Genomic DNA, 3,959 nt, shown 5'->3' with positions numbered 1-3,959 from the left:
ATATAGATAAAAGGGTCAACTCAACAAGAAGATATAACAATCCTAAATCTATATGCACTGAATAATATATATTCAAGATGTAGAAAGCACACATTAATAGAAATAAAAGAAAAAAAAGATAAATCCACAATCATAGCTGGAGATTTGAAGACACCATTCTTAGTAGCTTATAGTTCAAGCAGAAAAATAAATCAGTAAAAATATAGAAGATTTGAAGAATGCTATTAACCAACTTGGTCTAATTAATATTTATAGGACATTACATCTAACTGCAGAAATTTCAAGTGATAATTCTTATTTCCATGCTACTTTCATGTGAACATGGAGCATTTACCAAAATAGACCATTGGCTGAGCCACAAAGTAAGTATCAACAAATTTCAAATGACCGAAATAATACAGTGTGTTCTTTGACCACAGTGGAAATTAGCTAGAATTCCATAATATATAAATAGAAAATCCACAAATTCATTAAAAGTAAGCAACATGCTTATAAATAACCCCAGGGTCAAGGTAGAAATAACAAAGAAGTTTAGAAAATATTTTTAACTGAATGATGATAAAAATACAACATATCAAAATCTGTGGTCAGAAAGATTAACTCAAAATGGATCATAGGCCTATATATAAAATCTAAAACCATACAACTTCTAGAAAAAAACATGGGAGAAGAAACTCCAGAACCTTAGGGAAAGTGAAGATTTCTTGGAGAGGACCCAAAAAGCATGATCCATAAAAAGGAAATGTTAAACTGATATCCTTCAAAATAAAAACATCTGCTCTTCAAAAGACACCACTAAGAAAAGTTAAAAGTGAAGCCATATTCTGGGAGAAAATATTTACAAAACATATCTGACAAAGGACTTGTATCTAGATTATATAATTTAAATGGGCAAAAAACTTAAACAGATACTTCACAAAGGAGAGATATAAATAGCCATTAAACACATAAAAAATGTTCACCATTTATCATCAGAGAAATGCAAACTAAAACCACCATGAAGTACTAGTACACACTTTAGAAAAGCTAAAATTAAACATTGACTTATATACTTGAAACTAATACAATATTGTAAATCAACTATACTTTAATAAAATTTTAAAAAAATTAAAGACTGCCAATACCATGAGTTGGCAAGGCTAGGAGTAACTAGAGCACTCATACATTGTTGGTGGGTTGCAAAATGGTACACTTTGGAAGACAACTTGGCAGTTTCTTATAAAATATTACATACATTTGCCATATAACCCAGCAACTCCGAACCTAGGTATTTATATAATAGAAGTGAAACTATGTTTACACAGAGCTTATACGTGAATGTTCACAGCTGGTTTATTCATAATAGCTCTAAAGTGGAAACAATCCAAATGTCCATCAATGGCTGAATGAACTGTAGTATATTAACACTACGGGAATGAAGTACCAACCACATAACATGAATGAACCTCCAAATTCATGAGTGAAGAAGGTAGACAGAAAACAGTATATACTCTATGATTCCATTTATATGAAACTCTAGAAAAGACAATTCTAATATATAGTGATAGAAAGCAGATTAACGGTTTCTTGGAATCAGAGGTGGGGACAATTTTGGGGTGATGAAAAATGTTCTATACCTTGATTTTGGTGATGGTTATACAGGTGTGTAAACTTGCCAAAACTCATCAACATATAAACTTAAATCTGGTACAACTTATTATGTGTAAATTATGTCCCAATAAAGTTGATTAAAAAAACCTCTACTTGATGAAGCTAAATAGGAACTTACAGAAAAATTTAGACAAATATTTGCAAAAAAGAAAGGTTGAATATCAATTATCTAAGATTTCATTTCAAGAAGCTAGAAAAAGAACAATGAATCAAATTCAAATAATAGAAGAAAATAAAAGAGCATGAGTCAATGAAAAAGAAATTAGCTGTATATTAGTTAAGAGGTGGCTTTTGAAAAGATTAATAAAGTGTTAAATCCCTACAGAGCCTAACACAGAAAACAAAAAGAGAGTACACAAATTACCAATACCAAGACTGAAAAGGGAACATCACTTTAGATCCTACAGAGATTAAAAATATAACAAGCAGGCATTATCAAGTACTTAAAGCCAATAATTAGATATTTTAATGATATAGACAAATTAGAAATAAAACTTAGCAAAATTGACACGAGATAGAATATCTCAATAGTCTTATGCCTATCAAAGTAACTGAATCTATAATTTAAAACTTTCCTACAAAGAAAATTCCAGGCTCATTGGGCTTTACTGTTCATTTTTACAGAAAAGATTTATGGAAAAAAATAATACCAACTGAAATAACAACAAACTCTTCCAGAGGGGGGAAAAAGTAGTTACCAATTCATTTTACAAGCCCAGCATTATCCCAGACACTAAATCCTGACAAGGACTACTACAAAAAAGGAAACATACAAGACAATCTGGACATAGACATAAAATCTGATATAAAATTTTGAAAATCGAATTGAACAATATTTTTAAAAGGTAATATATAATGACTAAATAGAATCTATTCCAGGCATGCAAGTTTGCCTTAACATTCAGAAATCAATCCATACAGATGAATTTTGAGAACATTTTGCAAAGTGAAATGTTAGTCACAAAAGAATAAATATTTACATAAGGTACCCGAAGTGGTCAAATTCACAGAGACAGACTGAAGACAGAAAGTAGAATGATAGTCTCCAGGGGCTAAGAGAAGCAGGTAATGTGGAGTTATTGTTTAATGAATATTGAGTTTCAGCTTAGAAAAATGAAGAGTTTTGGATGGTGGTGATGGCTACAACAACATGAATGTACTTAGTATCACTGAATTGTACACTTAAAAATGGTTCAGATGGGGCTTCCCTGGTGGCACAGTGGTTGAGAGTCCACCTGCTGATTCAGGGGACACAGGTTCGTGCCCCGGTCTGGGAAGATCCCACATGCCACAGAGCGGCTGGGCCCATGAGCCATGGCCGCTGAGCCTGCGCGTCTGGAGCCTGTGCTCTGCAACTGTAGAGACCACAACAGTGAGAGGAGGGCGTACCACAAAAAAAAAAAAAAGTTTTATATTATGTGTATTTTACCACAATTTTTAAAATAAAAAAATCAATCTGCATAATTCAACCACACTAACAGGATGAGAAAAACCATACGGTCATCTCAATAGCTACAAACTACGTATCTGATGAAATTCAATACCTGTCCATGATAAGAAATCTCATCAAACTAGGATTTGAGGAGAATTTCCTTAGTCTGATAGAGATTATCTACAAATTTATACCTCATATAATTTCTAATGGAATGTTTAGGATTTTCCTTTAAATTCTGGGAAAAAGGCAAGGATGTCTACAATAATTACTTTTGAAGGTCCCAGCCAGTGCAATAAAGCAAGAAAAAAAGGGCATAAATATTGGAAAGGGTAAGAAAGATTTTACTTTATCACAGGTGACATATTGTGTACGTAGAAAGTCCAAAAGAATGAACAAACTATTATAATTCACAAGTGAATTTTAGGAAGATCACTGGATATAAGGTCAGTTTAAAAAAATCTATTATATGTATCATTACTTATTACATATTATATATTTAATATATTATATATAGTTATGTATTATATATATTAGCAAAAGTCAGAAAATGAAATTAAGATAATAGCCTTTACAGAATCACCAAAACATCAAATATATAATAACCTTACAAAATATTCAAAATTTTACTGAAAAAATACAAAAATTACTAAAATTAAAAGATGTGTATAAATGAAAAGGTATGGCCTGCTCATAGATTGGATGAAAATTAATCTATATATGTGATGTAATATCCATTGAAATCCCTACTTTTTATGGTGGAGTAACTGAAAAAATAATCATTCAAAAATGCATATGAAGGGCTTCCCTGGTGGCAGTGGTTGAGAGTCCGCCTGCCGATGCAGGGGATGCGGGTTCGTGCCCCGGTCCGGGAAGA

The sequence above is a fragment of the Lipotes vexillifer genome, unplaced genomic scaffold (assembly GCF_000442215.2).
Source record: "Lipotes vexillifer unplaced genomic scaffold, Lipotes_vexillifer_v1.1 scaffold982, whole genome shotgun sequence".
Lineage (NCBI taxonomy): Eukaryota > Metazoa > Chordata > Mammalia > Artiodactyla > Lipotidae > Lipotes > Lipotes vexillifer.
This window is presented reverse-complemented; position numbering follows the sequence as displayed.